The following is a 27,369-nucleotide window of genomic DNA, read 5'->3' as shown; positions in this document are numbered from 1 at the left end:
ACATTACAACCAGGGGATGAAGCTTTAGTGTTATTGCCTTTACAGGGGGAGCCCCTGAAAGCACAGTTCAGTGGTCCATACAAGGTAGTTATGAGGATTGGTAAAGTAAATTATTTGATAGACATCCCAGATCACAGGAAAAAGAATCAGCTATATCATATCAATATGTTAAAATGATAGCATCATAGGGAGGAGGATTAAAATGAGCAGGTACGTCAGGTAGTAAGGACAGTGGAGGACGAAAGAGACATTGAGAGAGAGGTGGAAGGAGACTTAGACAGTGCACAGTTTGAGCCTCCTACTAGCCGGTTAGCTAACACTTAAATGTCAGGACAGTTAGACACCATATTCTCATACTTAGAGGTAGGACAACAAAAAGATCTAATGAGGTTATTTACAGAATTTAAAGGAATCTGTAGGGATAAACCAGGATGTACAACTTTAACCATGCATGATGTGTGGATGTAGGGAAGTCTTCTCCTATAAAACAACATCCTCATCATTTAAGTCCAAAGAAACAGGCTCAGGTGAACGCAGAAATTCAATATATGTTGGAAGATCACTTAATCAAACCTAGTCAAAGCGGTTGGAGTTCTTCAGTAGTGTTAGTGCCTAAACCTGATTGGTCATTTAGATTCTGCAGTAACAAAAACAGATTCCTATCCAATCCCTCGTTTAGAAGATTGTATTGACAAGGTTGGCAGTGCCATGTTCCTTACTAAGATAGAAAAGATACTGTCAGGTAGCTCTAAAGTCATGAGCTAAGGAGATATTGGCTTTTATCATACCAAATGGGCTATGCCAATCCCAAGTAATGCCATTCGGGTTAAAAAATGCTCAGTCACTTTCCAAAGGCTAATGAATCAAGTTGTAACCAGTGGTCTTAACTGTGTGGGTTACTTGGATGATGTATTGATTTATAGTAGCATTTGGAAATCTCACTTCAAACAATTGAAAGCCCTATTTAAACAGTTGGCAGATCTAGTAATAAACCTTGCCAAGAGTGAGTTCGCAAAAGCGCAGGTAACATATCGAGGGCATATCGTAGGGCAAGGACAAATGTTGCCAAGAACAGCGAAAGTACAGGCTTTAGTGGAACTCCCTGCCCCTAAAACTAAATGGGAAATCATGAGATTTTGGGGGATGTGCAGCTGCGATTGTAAGTTTGTGCCAAACTTCAGCACAATAGCTGCCCCACTAACAGATTTATTACAAAAGAAGGCAAAGGTGGTATGGTCAAGAGAGTGCCAGGCAGCATTTGAGAAGCTGAAGGTGATCTTAACTAATGGACCGGTGTTGCCACCCCTAATTTTACTAAACCCTTCAAGGTGGCAATCGATACTAGTGACTTGGGGATGGTTGCGGACTGATTGCAAGAAGGTGAATCAGGCACAGAGAAGCTAGTGGGGTACTTTTCTAAAAAAATCAAATTGGCATCAGAAGAGCTACTCTAGGGTAAAAAATGAAACCCTGGGGTTGTTACTGGCTCTTAAACATTTTGAAGTATATGTCTGTCATGGCTGTAAATAAAAACCAATATATACCAGCCATGGAAATAGTTAAAGCTCAGAATGCCAGACTGTTCCGAAGGAGCTTGCTAATATAGCCTTATAACTTAAAGGTCGTATTGCTGGGAAGGATAATATGCTTGATGATGCGTTATCAAGAATATAATTTGGCTGGAATTATCTGGAAATCAAGAGAAAACTGTATAGGTTCTGTCTAAGGAATGAATGAGAATGAGCGAGTGCACATTGGATTATTTTTTCATAGATCAAATATGTTTTTGACAGCCAAAGAAGATTGGCTGTCTGGCAGGAGGCAGAGAGTGGGGATAAGGGGGTCCTTCTCAGGATGGTGGCCGGTGACTAGTGGAGTTCCGCAGGGGTCAGTGTTGGGACCACAACTTTTCACTTTATACATTAATGATCTAGATGAAGGAACTGAGGGCATCCTGGCTAAATTTGCAGATGATACAAAGATAGGTAGAGGGACAGGTAGTATTGAGGAGGTGGGGAGGCTGCAGAAGGATTTGGACAGGTTAGGAGAATGGGCAAAGAAGTGGCAGATGGAATACAACGTGGGGAAGTGTGAGGTCATGCACTTTGGTAAGTAGAATAGAGGCATGGACTATTTTCTAAATGGGGAGAGAATTCAGAAATCTGGAGTGCAAAGGGACTTGGGAGTCCTAGTCCAGGATTCTCTTAAGGTTAACTTGCAGGTTGAGTCGGTAGTTAGGAAGGCAAATGCAATGTTGGCATTTATTTCGAGAGGACTGCAATATAAAAGCAGGGATGTGCTGCTGAGGCTTTATCAGGCTCTGGTCAGACCACATTTAGAATATTGTGAGCAATTTTGGGCCCCGTATCTCAGGAAGGATGTGCTGGCCCTGGAGAGGGTCCAGGGGAGGTTCACGAGAACGATCCCAGGAATGAAAGGTTTAACATATGAGGAACGTTTGAGGACTCTGGGTCTATACTTGATGGAGTTTAGAAGGATATGGGGGGATCTGATTGAAACTTACAGAATACTGAAAAGCCTGGATAGAGTGGACGTAGGGAAGATGTTTCCATTATTAGGAGAGACTAGGACCCGAGGGCACAGCCTCAGAGTAAAGGGAAGACCTTTTAGAACAGAGATGAGGAGAAACTTCTTTAGCTAGAGAGTGGTGAATCTGTGGAATTCATTGCCACAGAAGGCTGTGGAGGCCAGGTCATTGAGTGTATTTAAGACCGAGATAGATAGGTTCTTGATTGGTAAGGGGATTAAAGGTTATGGGGAAAAGGCGGGAGAATGGGGTTGAGAAACTTATCAGCAATGATTGAATGGTGGAGCAGACTCGATGGGCCGAATGGCCTAATTTCTGCTCCTATGTCTTATGGTCTTATGTATACTTTGTAATGAAACACATTTGGAAATAGCAATCCATTCCTTAGGAGTGGAGGCATGTTATGAATACAAATCTCCAAGTATCATATGTTTTTTTAAAAATTGGATGGACGTTGAATTATTCGGACACTTTTTTTGGGAACTGACCTGAGTTTTTAAAAAAGGTTAAAGTTCACAGTGCACTGTGGGCAAACTGCCTTTTCCAAGAAGTCACATGACCTCAGCTAAATGACCAGCAAGGCACCCGAGGAAATAAAATTATTTGTTTATTTGAACTTTAATTGTTTTCAGAGGCTGTGAGGTCCTGGTGATTTTCTGGAATTCACCTGACAGAGATGAGTTTTTGTTTTGTGCTATTTTTTGGATGCAATTTGGGAATAAACTGAGAAGGAGGAGGTTTCCCAGCTTGCTTTCTCCCTGCCTTGTCGGAAATTCAGTGTAATTATCAGTATCTAGTTAGAAATCTTCATATCAGTATAACTCATCTATGTTTGGAAACCTGAGAAGCAGAGATGAGAGATCCCAAGGACATTGATGCTGATCTATTCTCCTCCACACTGAAGATCCTTTGGAATGAACTTCCAGGTAACTACTGTGACCAGCGATCCGTCTTTGCATGCAGAATAGCAGATTAGCAGCGTCCAAACCCTTCAAACTTTATCCTTTTTCATAAAGTTTCCCCATTGGCAAAAGGTGTTTTTCCCCTTAAATGCCAACCTCTGCAGAGACCCTATTTGTTTTGTTCTTTGTGTGTATGTGTGTTGGGATTTATAGGGGTGTATAGTTACACTTCCGGATTACAAATTGTATGTTAACCAGTTTTTGCAAATTGCTTTTAAAAATAAGTTTTGTTTCATGATAAATCAATCATTCTGAGTTTATTGAAAGAAGCCTAGTTAAAATCTCTTTTACTCTGGTTCTAACAATAGCAACAGTAAACAATTGCCTATTTTGGTGAGGGAATAAAACATTTAAACTTATGGTGCAACCTCTGGAGTATTTGGGCGAGAGAAACTACGCATTCCTCCCATCCTGGTCGTAACAATTTCGTCAGAGATGTCAACAAAGGAAATCTTTAGACACCAATTTCTGATTTTGTTCTACAAAATGGCAGAAAGATTCATGATGTATGTTGATAATTTGAAGAATTCATTCTACTTACATTGTTGGTTAAAAACTCAATGGTTGTATTGCTGGATTTTTTGGGGCAGTTTTTCACTGGATGGGGTTTAGTAATGAGTTATGTTAAGATTGCTGGAATATTCGCCTAAAAAATGGTGTAAAACCTGTTGTACACATCATCTGAATTTCCTTGCAGCATAATGAGTATATCAACCTGAGTGGGCTTGTTTCACGCCAGCACCATAGTTGAAAGTTCCACCTCTAAGTCTCACTTTAAAAGGAATTGATTCACACTGCCCTAGATCCAGGAGCCAATAGGGGACCTGTTCCTTGTGATCGGGATTTGATCTCTGTGTGTCTCACCAGAATACTTCTGCAATATCTCAAGCTAGACCGGATTAACAAATGAAGGGTAAAGAAAGAGACATTGTTTCAAGCGGCAGGAGGGTCAATAACCAAAAAGCGCAGATTTAAAGTAATTAGCGAAAGAACCACAGGTGACATGTGAACAATTTGTTTTACATAGTGAACTGTTCTGATCAGGCATGCACTGCCGAAAGTGTGGTGGAAGCAGATTCCGTAATAACTTTAAAAGGGGAATTGAATAAATAGTTGAAAAGGAAAAAATTGCAGGTCCATGGGGGAAGAGGAGGGGAGTGGGATTAATTGGGTAGCTCTTTTCAAAGATCCAGCTATTTGATGGGTTGAATGGCCTCCCTTTGTGTTATATCATTGTATGATTCTAGGAACCTCATACTAAATGCAGTACACACCAAAAGCATTACACATCACATTACATACGGAAACAATCTCACAGAAAACATATCAGACGCCAAAAGCATTTCACACTCTATGCATTTTGCTCCAGTTCGTGTTTGCTACTAGTGATAGACAGTGTGTTTTCGACTTCCTGAGTGATTGTTTAGTGATTGCTGCAAAGTGCAACTTCATGGACAGGGGCCAAGAGTTGTGTCCACTCTGCCTCTGATGCAGCCCATTATAAAACTATCTGCTGGCTTAGTTTTGTGCATAACAATGGCCTTTGGATGAGGTGGGTGGAGGGGTTGAGAGGGTAGGTGGGTGGGGGAAGGGCGGGTGGAGAGGGTAGGTGGGTGGGGGAGGGGAGGTTGGAGAGTGCAGATGGGTGGGGGAGGAGGAATGGAGAGATGCTGTGGGTGGGAGAGGGATGGGATGAAGAGGTGAGGTGGGGTGGCTGGGGGAAAGGGTGGGATGGAGAGGTGAAGTGGGTGTGGGAGGGAGAGGGGTGGAGAGGTTGAGGGGGGTGGGGAAGGGAGAGGGGTGGAGAGGTGAGGTGAGGTGGGTGGGGAAGGGGGAGGGGTGGAGAGATGAGGTGGATGGGGGAGGGGCAGAAAGGTGAGGTGGGTGGGGGAGGGGTGGAGAGGTGAGGTGGGTGGGGGAGGGGTGAAGAGGTGAGATGGGGAGGGGTGGAGAGGTTAGATGGGGAGGGGTGGAGAGGTGAGGTGGGTGGGGGAGGGGTGGAGAGGTAGGTGGAGGGGTGGAGAGGTGAGGGAGGTGAGGGGGTGGAGGGGTGGAGGGGGGGGTGGAGGGGTGGAGAGGTGGGGGGAGGGGGAGGGCGGATAGGTGGGGGTGGGGGTGGGAGTGGAGAGGTGGAGGTGGGGGTGAAGAGGTGGGGATGGGGGTGGGGGGTGAAGAGGTGGGGGTGGGAGTGGGGGGGTGGGGGTGGAGAGGTGGTGGTGGGGGTGGGGGTGGAGAGGTGGGGGTGGGGTTGGGGGTGGAGAGGAGGGGGTGGGGGTGGAGAGGTGGGGGTGGGGGTGGAGAGGTGGGGGTTGGGGTAGGGGTGGAGAGGTGGGGGTTGGGGTGGGGGTGGAGAGGTGGGGGTGGTGGTGGGGGTGGGGGTGGAGAGGTGGGGGTGGGGGTGGGGGGGTGGGGGTGGAGAAGTGGGGGGGTGGGGGTGGAGAGGTGGGGGTGGGGGTGGAGAGGTGGGGGTGGAGGTGGGGGGGGTGGGGGTGGAGAGGTGGGGGTGGGGGTTGGGGTGGGGGTGGAGAGGTAGGGGTGGGGGTGGGGGTGGAGAGGTGGGGGTGGGGGTGGGGGTGGGGGTGGAGAGGTGGGGGTGGGGGTGGGGGGTGGGGGTGGAGAGATGGGGGTGGGGTTGGAGAGGTGGGGGTGGGTGTTGGGGTGGGGGTGGAGAGGTAGGGGTGGGGGTGGGGGTCGGGGTGGGGGTGGGGGTGGAGAGGTGGGGGTGGGGGTGGGGGTGGGGGTGGAGAGGTGGGGGTGGGGGTGGAGAGGTGGGGGTGGGGGTGGGGGTGGGGATGGAGAAGTGGGGGTGGGGGTGGGGGGGTGGGGGTGGAGAGGTGGGGATTGGGGTGGGGGTGGGGGTGGAGAGGTGGGGGTGGGGGTGGGGGTGGAGAGGTGGGGGTGGGGGTGGGTGTGGGGGTGGAGAGGTGGGGGTGGGGGTGGGGGTGGAGAGGTGGGGGTGGGGGTGGAGAGGTGGGGGTGGGGGTGGAGAGGTGGGGGTGGGGGTGGGGGTGGGGGTGGAGAGGTGGGGGTGGGGGTGGGGGTGGAGAGGTGGGGGTGGGGGTTGGGGTGGAGAGGTGGGGGTGGGGGTTGGGGTGGAGAGGTGGGGGTGGGGGTGGGGGTGGGGGTGGGGGTGGGGAGGTGGGGGTGGGGGTGGGGGTGGAGATGTGAGCTTGTTGGTCATCAAATCCAAGCATGAGCTCAGAGTGAAGGGAAGAATATTGGAGTCAAACAAGATCAGAATGATTGTCAATATTCTTTCAGAGCTTTTAATATTTTCATGGTATTACAAATAAATGAACTTGTGCTTATGGGAAAAATTCGGAAATAATAATAGTGTTTTTGTATCATGACATGGAGATAAATTGGATCAACTGAGCTCTTTGCTTTTTTTCTGATAGGTTTTTCAGTCTTCACCGAGGCGATGGATACTCCAACCAGTAATAGTGGAAAACTTCTAGCTAATCCTTCCAACCTCAAACTGAGTGAGAAGGATCTTCCAGTAGAAGTGGAGGCACCTCACTCCCATCCCAAACGCAGGGGACCACCCAAACGAACCAAACCAAAAGGACAGCGAATAGCTCTAGGTGTAAGATTTATAAATTTCTGTTACTGGGAAAAAGATTACAGGGCTCTGGGGAAAGGTGGAGAGGGTGGGATTTATTGAATAACTCTTTCATAGAACTGGCAACTGCGCGCTAGGCTTAATAGCCTCCTCCTGTCCTGTACGATCTACTGCTAAAGAATCTTGGGGAACAAATTCATCCCAGGTTATGGCAGTCAATGAAAGTAAGTATCAGGCACTGCATATAACAGACTCTGTTATAACCCATTTTGCACCCCCCAGCCGAGATGAAATGTTTGCCACTGCCCAATGGAATGCTTTATATTCTGATCTTCTGCTCCAAACCCTGTTAACTGACTGCCTCTGTTAATTGCCTGTAGCAAAATCATTAGCACATTTGGGGGAAATTTCCTGCTTTGCTAAACAAAAGTATTGATACATGTTTTACATGCATGCTGCTCTCACTCTCTTTCCCCTTTCCCTCCACTATGTTGGTAGAATCTTCCAACGTGATTGTTTTTGTTCTCATGTCATCTCACTTTCTCTCTTCCAGGTAGCTCAGGTCATGTTGGGATTGGTTTTTATAACATTCGGGTTCCCATTAAAGCTGAGTCCGCAATCGCTCACAGCGGATCTGGCAATACCCTGGTGGGGCGGAGGACTGGTGAGTATCAGCAACACAAAATGACATAACTGATCAAAGGGTCAAAACTCCTCTTCTCCCTTTAGGGGGCCTGTTCCACTCTGGCAGCCTTGGCTTGAACAACTTGTCTGGAGTGCGTATCATTGGCTGACACTACTGTATGTATGTGGCTATTATACATATTTGACTTATAGGTGTCAACTGAGGCTCAGATGTTAGGACACTAGCCTCTGAATCACAAGGTTCAAATCCCACTCCAGGGCTCATGCACAAAAGTTCAAAGAGGCACCATCCTTCAGATGGAACATTAAACTGAGGCCACACCTACCTGCTTGGATAGATGTAAAAGATCCCACGCCACTATTTTGAAGAAGAAATGAGGAATTATCCCTGATGTCCTGGCCAATATTTACCCCTCAATCAACATCACACAAAAAAAAACCAAATGATCTGGTCATTACCATGTTGTTGTTTGTGGGAGTTTGCTGAGCACAAACTAGCTGCCTTGTTTCCAACATTGCAGCAGTGACTATACTAAGTCCCCAATTTACACTGACTTACCTAATGTTGTTTCACTTTAATGTCATTAATAAAGTAGTGTCAACATATCCATTTAATTTTGCCAGTTTCAGTTTAACCTCGTTTGCCACAGGCCTCTGTAACTTGCCTGCTGACATGACCTTTCCTGTAGCGCTTCCGCTCTCACCGTCAGTCCCTCTTCCCCCATCTGACGGCCTTGGTCCCTGGTATTGCCTCTGTTCTTACCTGAGTCCCTGGGGTCTGTTCTTGCTGCTCCATCCTTGGCTCCAGGCTCCTGCAGGTAGTGCAGGACTTCAGCTGCTATCTGCACCAACTGACTTCTACCACTAGATGGGGCCTAGTCAATCTTAAAGTACTGTGCTGTAGGTGAGTGGATCGTAATTCTTTTAAGCATTTTACATTTAATTGTATATTGTATTTCTTTTATACTTAGTGATGTATTTTATTTTGAAAGTTATTTCAGCTAGGAATGCACAGCCCTGCAACATGTGTGGTTACAGTATTTCACCATGTACATTGGTTTTTCCTGGTGAGGTATGTCCAAAGGAACCTAACTCCGGCTTCAACATTGATTCCTATGGGAGCCTATGATTCACTTAAAGTCATTTCATTTAAAGTTGCAATTTTCAGAAACACAGCCACAGCTTTAAGTGAGGGCTCCCTGTACACTTCATAAAGCACTTCATTAGTTGTTAAACACATTGCAATGTCTGGTGGTGATGATAAGTGCTATATAAATGCAAGTCTTCTTTTATTTTTGAAGATCTTCTTCTTTAGAACTAGATGTAAAGTGTTGCATAGGTGAAGGGATATAAGAAAATCTAGTAGGGCTGATTGCATACTCAAAATGTCGCCCACCTCATTTTCTTTGCTCCCTCTCATGAGGTTATTATTCAGCAGATCACCCTTGAAGTTGAGAAGTTACTGCTTCAGATAATACATTACCCAGTAAAGCTGTTTATTGTCTGCTATTTCCGCTAGGGTTGCCAATCCTCCCTGATTGCTTTGAAATCTTCGGGATTTAAAGATTAATTTTGGTTCTCTGACTATGGACAGGGGACAATGCAAAAAAAAAAGGATTTTTTCAAAAAAAATTCTTTCAACTCATGCTAAAAATATTAGAGGTGGAGAAGAAAGGCTAGATCACTGTCAAGAATGATCAGTAATGTGACAATGTCGATTTGTTTTCCAATGGGGTGGAAAGTCAGTGTGTTGTAAGGATGGATGCGTCATTGACAGGAGTCGGCGGAGTGAGGGTGGGGGTGGGTTGGTGGGTGGGAGCGCTGAGCAGTTGGAGGTAGAAGATCATGCAGTGGCTTCTCCAGGAATACATCCAACCAGAGTTGGCAACTCCAGTTACACCATAGGAGTCAACGCATTCGAAATTAATAAGATTTCAGCTTAAGAAGATAAGAAACAGGAGCAGGAGTGGATCATACAGCCTCTCGAGACTGCTCTGCCATTTAATAAAATAATGGCTGCTCTGATCTTAGCTTAAGCTCCATTTTCCCCACTGTTCTCCATTGACTCCTGTATAATTCAAAAATCTGTTTATTGCAGCATTGAATATATTCAATGGTGGAGTGTCCCAGGTTTGTACTAAGTGGGGTAACAGACAAGAAAAAGAGCATTTTTCCTGCTGGCCGCAGTGGTGGGTTTTCCTGCTGTATCATCCCAATCCTGCCTCATTAATCGTGCATTCCTGGGAAGCACGCCATTTAGCTGCCGAGGGGGCTCTCATTCGCCCGCCATGCCGTCACCTCACCGTTTCCTCATGCTGGGCGCTATATTTAAAGTGCAGCTGTGCACACACCTCTCAGTGCTTCCAGCCCAGGGGGGCACCCCAGTGAAGACATGGCTCCAAATGCCAAGAAGAGTGCAGGCTCCCGATTCAGTGACACATCCCTGGGACGCCTTCTGGACACTGTTGGAGTCTGCTGTGATGTCCTCTACTCTCACTCTGGCCACAGGAGGCCCATCAGTGTCACCAGTCCAGCTTGGGAGGTGGTGGCAATGGTGGTCAGTGCCAATGCTGCACAGAAGAGATTCACCATCCAGTGTAGTAAGAGGATGGATGATCTCACCTGTGCCGCCAGGGTAAGACAACCATCTCATCACTCTAAGCTCATACACTCACAAACCCAGCACACATTCATTGGCATCTCACTCACTGCCAGCTCAAGGGACATCACCACCCACTCTCCCACACACACCCTCACATCTCCATCTGGCCTCATCTCCTCTGGAGACTGCCTCCTCAGCACTCTCCCACTTGAGAACACTTGCGCAGATCAACATGTGCTCCCACCCTGGGATACTCCTCTTCCCCAGTAATGCCCTTGCCCTGCAGCCTCTTCATTTGCCTGAGGCCACTTCTCCCCCTTCCCCAAGCAAGCCCTGGCCCTGCAGCTGTTGAAAAGCCACCCCCGCCTTATGGCTGGTCTCGTGAGTAGAGACCTGCCTGTGATTCCCCTTAAAACTGATGTGGTGTTGCCTGTGAAGTCTGGCGCTGTTGACCACGAGTGCTGCCTGAAGCAAGGTAGGCAAACAAACCTCGAAGCCCTGAGCGAAGTTCAGCTCGCCAGGTGCACGTCGCTTATGTTCATTTGTGAAAGATGTCGGAGTGCAATCACTAGGATGGTCCAGCGGGGGCTGGGAATGATTCTGGCGAGCTGGATTTATAGTGATATGCAGATGTATTGCAATGAGGTTCCTGATGTCCGACGGTGGGAAATGCAGCCCTGCCGTTGATGGGCAGGACGATTGCAAACTGGTTTTGCAATGTCGTGAAACCGATTTTTGGCCTTCTAGCCATATTGTCTGCTCACACTGCTAAACACGCCCGATGCCAACCGGCACAGAAAATTCCGCCCAATGACTTAGTTTCCACTGCTCTCTGGGGTAGAGAATTACAAAGATTCACAACTGAAATTCCTCATTATCTCTGCCTTAAATGGGCCACCCATTATTCTGAAACTATGACCCCTGGTTTTAGCTCCCAGAAAGGGAACTATCCCCTTAACATTGACCCTATGCAGCAATCATAAAATGTATTTTGTTCAATAAGGTGAATGAGATCACCTCGCATTCTCCTAAACTCCAATGGATACAGACCCAACATGCTCAACATTTCTTTGTCAAACAACTGCTTCAACCCAGGAATCAACCTACTGAACCTTCCCTGAACTGCCTCCAATGCAAGTAGATCCATTCTTCAATGAGGAGACCAAAACTCCTTAACGAGTATTGTAACACTCAAGATCTGTTCCCACCAATGCTCTGCAGAGTTGTAGCTAGACTTCCCTACTTATACACTTCATCCCCTTTGCAATAAATGCCAAAATTCCATTTGTCTTCCTAATTATTTGCCGTACTTGCATGCTAACTTTCTGTGTTTCATGTATGAGGACACCATGTTCCTCTGTACCACAGCATTCTGCAGTCTCTCTCCATTTAAATAATATTTTGCTAACATTTTCCTGCATTGTATTCCACCTGCCAATTGTTTGCCCACTCACTTCACCAATCATTATCCCTGTGCAGTTCTTTGGGCAGTATTTGGCAAGTTTGGTGGCGGGGGACATTTAGTCAGACTGGAGCGTGGTGGGTGGGGACCCTGCCAACTTCCCTCTTTCACCCCCTGTTTACGTCCACCACGGGAAAGCTCATAGATGGTCTTCCTGCCCTGCTGCTAACTGGGGCCCTTAAGTGGACCATTAATGCCCCCTTAAGGGCCTTATCCTGCCACTACTGGTATTAGCTGAGTGGTGGGCAGGGGACTCACCATGCATGAAGCATGCCAAGCAAACCCACGCGGTGTTGCTTGCGGGCACCCAGGGGGTTGGGGGTGTGTGTGGGTTGCCTCATTCAACGGCACTGAATGTCTGATCAAGGGACCCGGCATTGGGAAGTAGAGGGAGCTGCCTGCTGAGAGCCAGCCCTCAGCCCTTGCTGCTTACCCCCTCACATCCTGTCCTCCCATGACACCCACCCTATGATACCCCCTCACGCTATCACTCACCTGTGGCCTGTGATCCGGCAGTGGCACTAGGTGTCAGGTGGGTGTTGTACTGGCACACCTCCCAGGTGACACAGCCATTCAACAGAGCTGACAGACTCTCATTGGCCAGGAGCTCTCAGTGATTGTGACTTTTGCCCCCTGGGATCCTTGATCCTTGGGAAGGCTCGACACTGTTCAATGAAGTGCCTGAGTGGCACTTAATTCGACAGTTATTCCTAAAAGAGGAGACGAGGGGCTCTCGCCAGCTCTCCAGACAGTGGGCAAGATCCCCAAGCAAATACTTAAAGACCCGGGACTATTCCCAGTGGCACCCCACTAGCTGCAGCTTGTCAACCTGAAAATCACCCAATTATCCCAACTCTCTGTTTCTGTTAGTTAGCCAATCCTCTACCTATGCTAACATATTACCAAATCCATGAGCTCTTATCTTGTCTAGTATACTACATCTACTGGTTCCTCTTCATCTTCCCTGTTTGTTACATCCTCGGAGAACTCCAATGAATTTTGAAACATGATTTCCTTTTCATGTTGACTCTGCTTGATTGTAATATGATTCTCTAAATGTCCTGCTGCTTTTTCCTTAATAATAGATTCATCAAAAATAGGGATCAGGGAAATGTTAGAGGAAGCAGTTAAGTCTTCATTGATACCACCCCAGTCATTTCTAGCCTGTTTTATGGAGAGCTTTATTTATTCAAAGGTACCTCAAACAAGGCACTGCTGTGTATAAACTTAAAAACAAAATTGTACTGTACTTCTTATCATGTAGTTTGGATGATTATATATTTATATTCTAATTTCTTTTCTGGTATTCTCCAGTTCATAATTTCAGGAATCACATTAATTATTACAGACAGAATACTGAACATTTGTATTGTAAGTATCTCCCCACCTGAAGGGGTTTCAAACTCTTGGGGTTTTGGGGGCGGGGCCAAGGGGGCAGGTGGAATTTTAACCCAATTCACCAGATGGGAAATTGTAATGTTAGCGTTCCACCTCGCTCAATATTACTCCTTACTGACATCAAAGGAGAATAAAAGTGGGGCAGGGTATGAAACCAACACTCTGACCAATCCCATCAGACTCCCAAGGGGCATTGCCAGACTGAAATGACAACCTGGGTACATGCTGAAATCCTGGATGAGGCCAAGAACCACAACCTTCTGGTCCAGGGATAAGTTGTGCTACCCACTGAGCCATAGCTAGAACCTAACCTAGCCCTACTCTTCTATCAAATATTTTGCAGTTCTCTGGCCATAACATTAACATTAATAACATCAGATGATAACTATAGCTCCCACAGCAGGAGCTGCTGGTGACATGAGATGGCTGCGTTGGTATTTCTTGGCAGGATGGGAGGTAGGGTTGACACTTGGGGTAAAGTCCCTTTGTTGAAACAATATACTAATTGGGGTTGCATTAGACTGGTGGATCCTCTTGTGCTTTGCCAGTTACACTAGTTTTGATGTCAGACCTGTCTTACCCTCCTCCCATGCCCCATGCCCCACTGGTTTACCTGTTCACACCTTCTTTAGAGATGAAATTGATCTATGATGAAAATGAGAAGTTAATGATTGCGTTTTTTTCACTTTTCTTTCTGTTAACTTCAATCTAAAAGTACTTGTGCACATGAGATACAGGCTGCAGTTTCACCCCTGCCTATTTTGTGCTTTTACCAGCGATATAAATACTGTGGCTACAAGAGCAGGTCAGGGACTTGGAACTCCCTCCCTAGCAGCACTGTGGGTGTATCTGTACCACATGGACTGCAGCGGTTCAAGAAGGCAGCTCACCACCACCTTCTCAAGGGCAACTAGGGATGGGCAACAAATGCTGGCCCAGCCAGCGACGCCCACATCCCGTGAAATAATAAAAAAGTGAAAACACTGTAATTATTTAACCATATCTTTTCCTTCTAAGCACTTTACAACTCATTCTGCACTCCCATACTCGTGTGTGCATGTTTTTGTCTGTTTTTTTATTTTTGAAAGCTGTTCAACTTCTATTTTTATTTTAGTTCTGTTGAAGGGACAGATATAAAATGTTAACGATCCGGATTTTGCTGTCTTCACCACTGACCTCAAACAAAGCCATGAGCTCACCTAATGTGAGGGTGAAAATTTCATCTCCAAGAAGGTTTTGGGTGGTGTAGGGGGGTGGGTAGGTGGGGGGAGGGGGAGGAGGAGCAGTGCAGTGGGTGCAGGGGGTGGTGGAGGGAGGTTGCCTCACAGCTTGGCCCTCAGTGTTCTGTAGTGCGGGTGGGAAGGACAGGTCACACAGTGCAGCGACTGGAAACCACAGCCACAGGATCTGTCAGAGCCGAGCTTCTGCAAGTGTCCATCATGCCAAAAAGCCAGTGGAACAAATGATAAAATCGGATTAATTTGGTCAAATCATTTTAATGAATCATAAATTTATGATATACTTTAAAAGTCAGATAAATCATTTTAAAATATGGTATACATTAAGCATTTATTAAGCCTGATAAATCATGCTCAAATTCCATATACATTAAAACATTTTAAAAGTCAAAGAAATCTTGTTAAATCCAGTTGAACATTTAATAAGTCTGATAAATTAAATTTGAGGAGAGATGAAAAATATACCTATGTCCAACGGCCGTTTGGAAATTTGGTTCTGGTGCCAGTGCCCTCATTTAAGAATTTGCAAAAATTAGAGGAAGCTCTTAATGCCTTAAACTACCAGCCCTAACATTTTTTGGTCAGAACCTCTCCAGATCCAGAGCAATGTAGTTAACTCTTAACTGCCCTCCGAAATGGCCTAGCCAACCACTTAGTTCAAAGACAATTACAATGGGCATCAAAGGGCCTTGCTGATGATGCCCATATTCAATGAAAGAATAAAGAACAAAAAAAAAACTAATTGTTAGAGGGAAATCAGCCCAAATTCTCACTATTGCCATTTCTATTGTTTTAACCTGCAGGTAGGTGACGCATGCTGGAAGTTTCACCATTATTGCCCGCACAAAATCTGGATCATGGTGTCTCTTCCTCCTTGTGTACATAATTACTTCTAACTGGGGTTGGGTTACACCTTGCACTACTCGGCGCTGACTTAATTAACAAACATGTGCAAAAAATAAATAGAGGCTTTGTCAGGTTGAATTGCAATGTATACTTAATCCTAGCGGCAGAGCCACAGCTTCCATGATGATTTGCAACAGGCTTGGTCATTAGGAATAGTACTACTCTTTCCAGCTGTCCAATATGAGTCACACACAAGATGCTACAACTAAAACCTCTGCTTGACCTGTAGGCTCATTTAAAGAATGGCACCTCAGTCAGTGCAGCATTCCCTTGCGGCTGCAATATAATGTTAGAAGAGGTTATGAGCTTGATTCCTCGAGCTGGTTTGAGTGCTATTCACTGAGTGAAATTGATATTTGGGTTACGGGGGAATATCCTTTTAACAGCTTCAGGAGTAGCTGGGCTGTATGGAGATTTGACACACCAGTAATATATTGACCTGGATTTTAATATACTGACCTGCAGCCAGCAGCGAAAGGACAGACACTTGCTGACCTTGAAACAAGCTCCCCAGAAAGATTTAGTGGGCTCTAGTACATAGATTTCCTCTATTTCCATGTCACTTTGAATTTCGCAGCATTTATAGGATATCTGTGATTTCCAGCAACAAGGCACACAACAGACAGGCTGATCAGCTATTAGATTGAAGAATTTTCACAGGCAGCAAAGCAAAAAGTAAAAGAATGGAATATAAAGTGTATTTTAATCATATTACAGAAACTGGAATAACGATTCGGATATTGGATTAAGGAGGAAGCTGAGATATGATAAACAAAGATTTTAAGAACAAAATAAAAATGATGTTTTGTTATTTTAAAAATCAAATTTTTAAATGTTTTTTGAGGGAATGACATGCCACACTTGTAAAATTAGTTTACAGGACCTGAGAGGTTGTTCATCAATAATTATGAATTAGTATGCTGCTAAAAACTCAATTACTCCTGATTGAACAACATTTAATATTTTAGCTATTTTTCCAGCAAAAAATAATTCACATCAAATCAGAAATGCTATGTTGATTGCATCTGAAAAAGCTGCAGCAGGGTACCCTATAAAGGGGCAGGATATCACTGAAGCAATTTCTGGACCTCTGCATTTAACTGTGTATGTGCTGATGCCAGAGTTTCCGTTAATTTTACACCTTAACGATGGTGAGTGCTGACCATCATTACAACTCCAAATTCTAGGCCATTGCCTCTGTAGTACCATATTAGAACTTTGTGTAAGATATAGGCAGTACTATTTCATAATGATTTCAATGTATAATGACAATCTTGCTCTTTTAACCTTGTTAATAGCTCAGGACATCAGTGGTTATGAATCTATTGAGTGCCATTGGGGCTCTTACTGCCTTCCTGTTGTTTTCTATTGACCTGCGGAAGTGGGTACCCTACCTGGCTTCTAAGAATGAAACTCCTGACACTGTAAAACTTGCCCTTTCTGTAAGTACACACCAGAATTCCGATAAAATATAATGATATTTAGATAATAATTGTAAGTAGGCATGAGGAGTGCAATATCCTTTGAATTGATCAAATATCCCACCCTTGGGTGCTTGATTAACACCCCCAAGTGCTACCTAACTGGACCTGGATTTTTGGGTTACACAGGCTGGTTTACACTTTTACTCTACTTTGTCCTGTTTGGATTTGGTGGACCTGGACATTTGCAAAGCACTGTTTTTAACATGGCTGTTACATTGATGGATAAATGCTAATCTAAGACATTTGTTTGTTTAGGAACATAGGAGCAGGAATAGGTCATTCAGCCCATTGAGCCCCTCCACCATTCAATATGATCATGGTTGATCATCAAATTCAATGCCTTTTACCCACATTATCTCCATAACCCTTTACGCTATTGTTAATCAGAAATTTATCAATCTCTACCTTAAACATACTCAATGACTGAGCTTCCACAGCCCTCTGGGGTAAAGAATCCCAAAGATTCACAACCCTCTGAGTAAAGAAATCTCTCCTCATCTCAGTCCTCAGTGGCTTCCCCTTATTTTGAAATTGTGTCCACTGGTTCTAGACTCTCCAACCAGGGGAAACACCTTATCTGCATCTACCCTGTCTGTTCCTTTAAGTATCTTGTCGGTTTCAATGAGATCACCTCTCATTCTTCAAAACTCAAGAGAATTACAGGCCCAGTTTCCCCAGTCTCTCTTCATAAGACAGTCCTGCCATCCCCGGAACAAGTCTGGTGAACCTTCATTGCACTCCCTCGATGGCAATAATATCCTTTGTGAGGTAAGGGAACCAAAACTCCAGGTGCAGCCTAACCAAGCTTCTATACAATTGAAGCAAGACTTCACTATTCCTCTACTCAAATCTTCTTGCGATAAAGGCTAACGTTCCATTAGCCTCCCTAATTGCCTGCTGCACCTGCATGTTAGCTTTCAGAAAAAGGTCCTTCAGTCAGTACTTGACTGCAATGATCAGCAGTAAGACCAGGGTTATTCATGTTTGTTTGCCCTTGATCAGAGGGCATTTTTATGAGTCAACTACATTGCTGTGGTCTGGAGTCACATGTACGCCAGACCAGGATGGCAGATTTCCCTTCCTAAAGGAGATTAGTGAACCAGATGGGTCTTAAGACAATCACCAATGGTTTCATGGTCATCATGAGACTTTTAATTCCAGATTTTAAAAAATTATTGAATTCAATTTTACCACCTGCTATGATGGGATTCAAACCAGAGACCCTGGATCTCTGGAATACTAGTCCAGTGACAGTACCACTATGTCACCACCTCCCCCAAATGGAATGCAGATAAAGTTGAATATGGTAAAAGTGAAGAAAAGTTCACAAAACAATGCCACATTGTGTTAAAATTCGCTTTAAATGATGTAGGTGTAACTAAAATCTGAATAAACTAAAAGACTCATGGATCTGAGGCCCTGGGAGTGGCTTAGGTAGATTTCCAATTTGCAATGTGAGTATAAAATAAACACCCTCGCCCATTGTAGAAACCATCTATTTTAGGTTCATTTGAAATCTGTCCACAGGATCAGTTTTACACCTGGAGAGCAATCTGAAAATTAGTCCTAATGTCTTTGAGTAGGGGAAGGTGTGATGAACCTTATCTTGTTTTCAGCCATGTGCTTGTCAATGGAGGCATACAGCACCATACTGCGTATGTGACTGGACTAGGAACCCAAAGGCCTAGACAATTGATTTAATGATGTGCGATCAAATCCCACCATGACAATTGGGGGATTTCAATTCAGTTAACTTGATAAAATCTAGAATGAAAAAGAGTATCAGTAATGATGACTGTGAAACTACTGAGTTGTTGTAAAAGCCCATCTGTTCACTGATATCCTGTAAGGAAGGAAATCTGGCCTGTACATGGCTCCAGATCCACAGCTATGTGGTTGACTCTGAAATCCACTAGCAAACTACTCAGCTGTTAAGAAGGCAGCTCACGTGGCTGTAAGTGCCTTACTGATGAATAAGAAGGAAGTAGTGTGATGTAAGCTCGAATCTCTAGTTGAGATTCATTTGTCCTTTTTTTAAAGGAATGCTGTTCATCTCTAAAGTTTCAGCTTTGACCCTCCACTTTATAGACAAGTGCTTACCATTTATTCCCAGGAATCTCAATTCAGCCTGAGGATTGTTCTTCTCGTTTTTGCATTGATGGAACTGTCAATATCAAGTGCAGTTGCGACCATTGGATTTAAAGAAGCTTGGACATGTTCTGGACCAAGTGAAAAGGAAGTAAGTGAAAAACAAGTGGAAATCAATGTATTGCTATTGTGTTAATTCATTGTTTGTCAAGGTGAGGAGTATCAGTGTTGGATATTGCGAGAGTTGCACCAAGGCCCCTGATGTCAAGAATAGCATGAGTGGGATATAGAGGAAATTTCCTTTATAATTCTCCACAGAACACTTCCAGGTCAGGATTAGCACAGGACAAATAGAAAACAATACTCACTTTTATCCTCTCCCATCAAGTCATCTAAGGTATAGCATGGGTTAGATAAAGAGTAAAACCTACTCCACCCTGCCTATTCAAGAATGCCCATGTGTGGTTTAGCATGGATTAAACATCGAATAAAACTTCTTCCACAATGTCCTATCAAACACCCATATGGCAGGTACAGCATGGGTTAGACAGAGTAAGGCTTCCTCTACGCTTTCCCTTCAAACACTCATAGGTCAAGTACAACATAGGCTGTATACAGTGCACTGTCCCATCAAACTGTCCAAGCTCAGTTATAGAATAAGTTGGATGTTGAGTAGAGTTCCCCCAAAAATGCTGCAGTAAGTGATGATCACTAACCTCAGAATAAGGTCATCCCCTACAATGGAAAATAACATTTTTTATTACCCTTTAGTCATCCTATGATGTCACAAGGACTGACTATTAATGTTTCTCAAGGTGCAGTTTTGTAGATAATATTTAAGTTTGAGGCACAGTAAAGTATTTTGAGGGGTACAAAAAGATATAAAGAGATGTAGACAGACAATTGAATGGGAAAAGTGTTCAAGCACACAAATGGAGTTCAACGTGGAAATTGCGAGGCCATCCACTTCAGATCTGAGACAAAACAAATCCGAATGCTTTCTTAATGCTGACAGACTGGAATCTGTGGAGGAGCAAAGGAATTTAAGTTTCCATGTGCACAAATCATTAAAGCAAAAGTACAAAAAACAAATCTAATGTAAAACAGTTAGGACTGAGTAAGTAATCAGAAAAACTAATGGAATGTTGGTCTTTTTTCTCAAGGGGGCCAAATTTCAAAAGTGAGAAAGTGATGTCTCAGTTGTGCTGAGCCTTAGTCAGACCCCCATCTGGCGCATGAGGTTTGAGCGCTGAATTTCAGGAGAGATTTATTAGCCTTGAAGAGGACACAGAGCTGAATCTCCAAAATGATTCCAGGGTTTTAAGAGTTAGATTATTGAGGTCAGGCTGCATAAAGAGATTCAATAGATGCAGATAAATTACTTCCTCTGATGTGGGTATCAGAAGAGGAGATAGGCAGGCGAAATGTGCGGTTGAGGCCACAATCGGATCAGGCATGATCTTGTTGAACGGCGTAGCAGGCTCGAGGGGCTGAACGGCCTAATCCTGCTCCTAATTTGTAAGCTCGTATGTAAGGCTAAGGACAGTTTGGATGAAATCAGGAAATATGCTCAACATGCAAAAGGCGTTGGAAATTTGGAACTTGCTCTCACATTAGCCTGTGGTTGCTGGTCCAAATGAAATGTTCAAGACTGAGATTGATAGAGTTTTGTTGGATAAATAGAATTGAGGTACAGATCAGCAAGATGTCATAGAATGGTAGCACAAGAACAAAGGGCTGAATGGCCCCCTCCTGTTGCTATGCCCTGATGTTTTGTACTGTGAGCTTGTTACTGGAATGAGTCACTTTGATTGCTTGTAGTTCATAAACAGCATATGCATGATACAATGAACATTGTACATATACCCAAATCTGCTTTTGAATTTTGTTTAACATTGATTTATTGCTCCCCAAGCACAATAATCAGTTGTTCCAGCAAACATCAGAAAGTTGTCAGTCACTGAGGGTAACTGTTATCACAAAAATAGATTGCTTGGGGTCAGATGAGAAATAAAAAGATTTTGAAATATCAAACCCAACCCCATCTTGGCCAGCCTAACAGACGTGGATGAGGGGGTAGACATCCAACCTGCTCCAAGGGGGTTGCCCACATGGATATTATAATGAGGCTTGGAGCCTCACATTTAATCTGTCTTATAGGTTTACCTTGAGACTGGGCCTCAGTAAACCCAGCAACTCAAAGGAGGTGAGGACAGCTACAGGAAAATGTTAGGCGCCCTCATACAGCACTGCTTATGGGCCAGGGAGAGCAAGATTGCTTTCCACCCAGCTCACTAAGCTTACCTGCTTCCCTGCCATCTGAACCCACCCCCATCACCAGACTTTCCATCCCCACATCTACAGATCCCCCTTGGATTGGGGATTCCTCCCTCCCCCTCTATGATTGGACCTGCCCCAGGTTCCAAATCCTTTTCCCCACTGGATTCATAGCTTAAGGGGAATCCCAGGCTTCCAAAACTCTTTCCTACCACCCACCACCCCATCGCCACCCCCACCACCCCCTCACCACTCACACAACCCACACCAGAAAATATCAGGGACATTGCCTCTGATTTTCCGACACTGATATTCTGTTGAGACACGTGCTGAGTAGGATCAGTGGTGAGGGATTTTGGGGGAGATATTTCGCCCACTGATTATAGACTGCTGTGCTGAGGCAGAAACATACTATTGCAATACTGCCGCGACTTGCTGTTCCAGGCGCAATTGTACAGCAATTACACCAAAGTTTTCCTGTGGCCATGGTGCTAAATCCTGGAGAAGCATTGTCTCATAATGTTTGTCGTGATATTTTTCAGCCTGTGGAGGATCTTTCCAATCCAGACCAAGAAAGCTCAGTGCTCCAGGAACCAATCTACACAACCATGAATGCTTTTAAAAAATAGAAATCCCTTCGTCTGCAAAGGGATTCTTAAATAAGAGAAGGAAGACTTGCATTTATGCACTACCTTGCATGGCCTTAGGAGGGCCCCACTCATTTACATCCGATTAAATACTCTTGAATCTGCGCACAAAATGGTCCCAAAAACAGCAGTATGATAATGGCCAGATAATCGGTTATGGCGATGTTGCCTGGGAGATAAACGTTATTCAGAATACTGACCGAGTGTGAAATGACGCATGTTGACGTCGGCTGAGAGTGCTGATGTCAATGCGCAGTCACACATTAGCTCGGTCGGTGGGCATGCGCCAGAGCTGGTAGCGCGCCCGGCCAACAATTAAAAGGCCCATTAAAGCCATTAAGTTATCAATTATCCTTCATTTTTCACTGCCCGTTCAACGTAACAGTTGACGGGCAGGTGAAAAGGCTGAGTGGCCTTTGCATTTTTTTGGAAACCTCATCCACGGGCAGGATGAGGTTTCCAAAATTGAATAGAAATGAAATAAAAGCTTTAATTTTTAATTAAAACATGTCCCTGCTCATGTGACAGAGGGGAACATGTTTCATTAAATTTTTCTGCTGTTTAGTAATTTTTTCAATATATTCTTCATCTCCCGATGTAGCTCCTTGCCTCGGAGATTAATTAGCGCTCTTTCGCACGCATGCGCGAAGTTTGCACTAGGCCTGCTCACCCTCCTCCTCCCGCCCAGACAGGGAGCGCTGAGCACTGCTGCTCCACATATCACGCTGGGCGGGCCTTAAGCCGACTGCCCCTGCCGATCCCACACGCCAAGGGCAAAATTCTGCCTTGTGTAGTCCTGCAAAAGGCAGGATTTAGAATTTGGATGTAAAGTACCACATGGGTGGATTGAAGATAAAAAAATAGTCATGTAGAATTGTATAGCTTTAAGACATCTTGCCTTGATTTTCCATCCAATTAAGTGACTGACAACTGTCAGGTTATATCACCTCTGATCTTTTCTGTTTAATTTTCTGATATGTGTTCCACTCATGGGATATTATGCATCTGAACACGAACAAGAAAAAAGGGGGCGCTAGTGAGTGACCATCAATGGTGGAGCAGAGTATAATAACGTAGAAACATAGAAAATATATTGCACAGAAGGAGACCATTTGGCCCATCATGTCTGTGCTGGATGGAAAAGAGTTAACCAGCATAATCCCAGCTTCTCCTCAACTCCCTTTGAATCTTTCTGCTCATTGCTTGGTTATGGACCTCTGTGACATCAGAAATAGGTTCTTCCTATCCACTCTACCTAGGCCCCTCATAATTTTATACACCTTAATTAAATCTCCCCTGAGGTTCTGTGTTCCAAAGAGAACAGCCCTCATAACTAAAATTCTCCATTCCTGCCAACATCCTTATAAATCTCCCTTGTAACTTCTCCAGTGTAATCACATTCTTCCTATGCAGTACTAGCATAACCTGCCTGCTCTTGTACTCCATGTCTTAACAAATAAAGGAAAGTGTTCTGTTTGCCTTCTTAAACATGTTATCTACCTGTGCTGCCTTCAGGGATCTATAGACTTGCACACCAAGGTTTCTCTGTTCCATATTACTCCTCAGTATCTTACTATTTATTGTATACCCCTTGCCCTTTTTGTCCTTCTCAAATGCATTACCTCACACTTCTCCAGATTTAATTCCATTTGCCACTTATTTGCCTACCGGAGTGGTCCATTGTTATCTTCCTGCAGTCTGTAGCTTTCTTCTTCACTATCAACTACACGGCCAATTTTTATATCATCTGCAAACTTCTTCATCATGTCCCCTAATTTTAAGCCCTGAACATTTGATATTTGCCACAAACAGCAAGGGACCCAGTCCGGATCCCTGAAGAATCCCAATGGGAATGGCCTTTTAATCATAAAAATGCTCGTCTATTACCCTTTGCTTCCTACCACTGAGCCAATTTTGGATCCAACTTGTCAGTTTCACTTGGATCCCATGATCTTTTAATTTTCTGGCTGGTTTGCTATGTGGGAGCTTGTCAACTGTATTGCTAAAATTCGTACAGACTATGTAAAATGCACCAGGCTTATCTACCCTCCTTGTTACCTCCTTAGAATTCAATCAAGTTTGTCAGACACAACCTTCCCTTAACAAGTCTATGTTGACTGTTCTTGATTAACCCATGCCTTTCACAGAACAAACTTCCACATGCAATGAATTCTCACATGCCCCATGACCCTTCCACTCTAATAGTAATGGCTGCTCAGTTGCCACTTTGGTTCTGCAGTCTGGATCTCTATTTCAATTCCCCTCCAATTTGCCCCTTCCTTCTAGCCTACTTTCAGGAAGATTTTCAGAATGCTCATATTTGCCTGTGCATTTGATTTGCTGACCGAGCCCTTCCATTATCTTCTATTCTGACCTTTAACATTAACCCCATCCTTTTCCTTGATGCTGTATTGTGCTCTTGGATCTTTTGGTATATAAGGTTACTCTATAAACACATGGGGCTAGATTTTACAGCCCGCACTGGGTGTGTTTCCGGTGGCGATGAGGGGGGGGGGGGTGCATGTGAAATATGAGGGATGGCAAGCCCTCATAATACAGGGGATAGATACTGAAATCATCAGCCCGCCCACCATATGTAAATAAATAATTAAGGGTCAATTGAGCTTGTTTACAAGCTAATTGTTGCCAATATTCAACTGCGTCCACTATAACACAGTTGGCATGGGCAGCCAGAGGGAATGGGCAGCCCGATCTTTCAAAAAAGTTTTAAAAGGGAGAGAAGGAAAGGGGGAGCTATCGTTGGGCATTGCCCTTTTCTAAGGTGCTCGATCCTCCCCCGACCAATCCCCTGATTTAACCGAGTCGGGGATCCATCGGGACACTCATCCTGGGCCTGCTTGCAGTCCGATAGTGCCCCCTACTGAGCTCTGGTGCTGCCGCAACTGCAAGGGCTGCTGGCCAACCTGATTGGCCAGCAGCTGCCAAGGGTGGGAATTCCTCTCAGTGAGGGGCAGAAGTCCCACACTATCCTTGTTGTTGCTGCCTATAGCGTGTTATTTCTGAGAGGTGGACTTTTTTCCATCTTAGTCAGAGGGGGAGTGGGTGTGAGCACTATGCCCCCCCAACTCCCATAAAATCCAGCCCATGGTGTTGCTTATCTTGCCCTGTGGTACCACCATGAATTCTGCTTTGGAGGTGCACACTTAATGTACCTTATCATGTTCTACTTTTGCTGAGAAAACAGTTTACAAATTATTCAGAGAAACAATTCATGTCAAATTCTTAAAGCGTTATCAAAGGTTTTTGTCTATTTCTTTTGAAATTAACGCACTTGTGATGGTTATAGACCTGTAGTGTTTTATTGAGCTGTTCAATCACTAACTGTTTGCTTCTGTGAATATTTAGATATCCAAATAAACTTTTGAACTCATTGTTAAGTGTCCGGTATTGCTGATATTATTAATCAAGTGAAGTAACATGAAAGCTGATGGAATTCTCTGTGCTGTTCAGTTGTGAATATTTAATATAAAGAGAACATCCTTTTCTCCTGGGGTTACTTAATAAATAATTCGATTTCAGATCATAAGGCTCAACCATTAAGATAAACTTTGTGATGAGAGAGAGAAAAATGTTTTAGGAGCAAGCTCGAACCTTAGTAGTTCCTGTTGTGTTGAGCAGCCTTGTGCACCCTTCGCTAAGTGAGAATATTATTTGGCACAAATTTACTAAAGTTACCGGGGCTTGGTTATAAAAGATTAAGGGATAATCTAATTGATTAAGTGTTTCAGATGATTTAAGGAGCAATCGGGCCGAGAGAGAGAAACTGCTTCATCTGAGCAAGAGGACATAATTTTTAAAGTAGGGCTAGGTGATGTCAGGAAGCACTTCTTCACACGAAGGTAATGGAAGTATGGAACTCTGTCCCCAAAAAGCTGTTAAGGCTGGGGATTGATTGAAAGTTTCATAACTGGGATAGATAGAATTTTGCTCAGAAGGGGTATTAAGGATCACAGCTGAATGTTGGGTAAATGGAGTTAATGTACATTGCCCTCGTGATCTAATTGAATGATGGAACACAGTTGAGGGGTTGAATGGCCTCCGCCTGTTCCCATGTTTCTACTATCGCTTCTTGAAATTGTATGACTGAAAAATGCTGGATGGACCAGCTGATCATTTCCTGTCTATCAGAATCCTATATCCTTTAGTACCGACTCTCAGGCCTCCCGTGCCATTTTGAATAATCGGGAGACACTCTCCAGCATTGTGAAAATTCAGGCCCTTGTTTCATCCACAGAAGTTTATTTCCTACCTATCCTTGTATTGTCAACAAATTTGTCTACAATACTCTGTCCCTTTATCCAAGTTATTAATATAGATCATAGATAATTGGGGCCCCAACACCGATCCCTCTAGCACTCCACTCATTAGTTTACCAAGCTGAAAATGACCCATTTATCCCAACTATTTCCTGTTAGTTTGCTGTAGTGATTGTAAGTAAAACCTTTCATATTGTTTTGGGGATCATGTGACTGTACAGACGAATCAGCCCTAAGCATGGGTAATCTTAGGGATGGAGCTTTCTAGCCCCTTACTCTTGGTTCAAGCATGTAGCTTCATCAGGAGCTCTGTAAATAAAGTTCACTGTGTCTAAGATGAAACCTGTTCGGTACACCAAGTTTATTACAATTGCCAATCCTTTATCCATGCTAATATATTACTCCCAAACCATGTGCTCTTATCTTGTATAATACCCTTTTATGTGTCAACTTATTGATTGCCTTTTGGAAATCCAAATATAATACATCTACTAGTTCTCCTTTATCCACCCTGCTTGTTCCATCCTCATAGAACCCTAATAAATTTGTCAAACACGATTTCACTTTCATAAAACCACGTTGACTCTGCTTGATTGTATTATGATTTTCTAAATGACCTGCTACTATTTTCCTAATAATGGATTTTAGCATTTTCCCAATGACAGATGTTAGGCTAACAGGCCTAGAATTTCCTGCTTTCCACCACCCTCCTTTCTTGAGTAGAGGTGTTACTTTTACGGTTTTCCAATCTGCTGGGACTTATCCAGAATCTAGGGAATTTTGGGAGATCAAAGCCTACGCATCCATGACCTCTGCAGCCACTTCCTTTAAGAGCCTAGCATGTGGGCCATAAGGTCCTGCAACAGACCATTGTTAGATGGGTTATCATTCCCACAACCCTCTACGCATTAATTATAACTGGGTGACAAAAGCTGAACTATTGACTGAAATATACTATTTGCATTTATTAACTGCCTCATTATGATGGGAAGTGACTTACTTTGATGCAGATGAATGTGTAGTTATCATTGCCAGCAACATTCCATAAACCGAAATTAGACAAATTAACAGTCATTTTGTGTTTGTTGGAATTGATTATTGGGAAAATGTTGATCAGACCATGAATGGTGTTGGTGAAAATTGAATTCAATAAAAACATGGAATATGGATGATGACCACGAAACATTGCCAATTGTCGTAAAAACCCATCTGGTTCACAAATGCCCTTTAGGGAAGGAAATCTGCCGTCCTTACCTGGTCTGGCCTACAGGTG

Source organism: Cetorhinus maximus, chromosome 19 (assembly GCF_964194155.1).
Source record: "Cetorhinus maximus chromosome 19, sCetMax3.hap1.1, whole genome shotgun sequence".
Classification (NCBI taxonomy): Eukaryota; Metazoa; Chordata; class Chondrichthyes; order Lamniformes; family Cetorhinidae; genus Cetorhinus; species Cetorhinus maximus.
The sequence above is the reverse complement of the archived record's forward strand: the minus strand, read 5'-3'. Positions refer to the sequence as shown.